Source organism: Penaeus monodon, chromosome 24 (genome assembly GCF_015228065.2).
Source record: "Penaeus monodon isolate SGIC_2016 chromosome 24, NSTDA_Pmon_1, whole genome shotgun sequence".
Classification (NCBI taxonomy): Eukaryota; Metazoa; Arthropoda; class Malacostraca; order Decapoda; family Penaeidae; genus Penaeus; species Penaeus monodon.
Genome location: NC_051409.1, coordinates 4676890 through 4677146, shown reverse-complemented (window position 1 = coordinate 4677146; position 257 = coordinate 4676890).

Below are 257 nucleotides of genomic sequence, written 5' to 3'. Positions count from 1 at the left end.
TCATTTATTTATAGAAGGATTTTCATGATTAAAAGTCAAAAGCATCGTTGGCAACACGGCTTGTTGAATGACTATCGAATTCGAAAATGGATTTACTACGTGTAATCCATCTTAACGTTGTTGCATTCTTTGTTGCTATAAAAAAAATCCTATTGATCATAAAATCCATTCGGCTACATCTGTATGCAAATAGACTTCCAAAAAATAATGGGAAGTCTAAACGAAAAAGGGAAAAATAAAAGCCGCAGACTAAACTG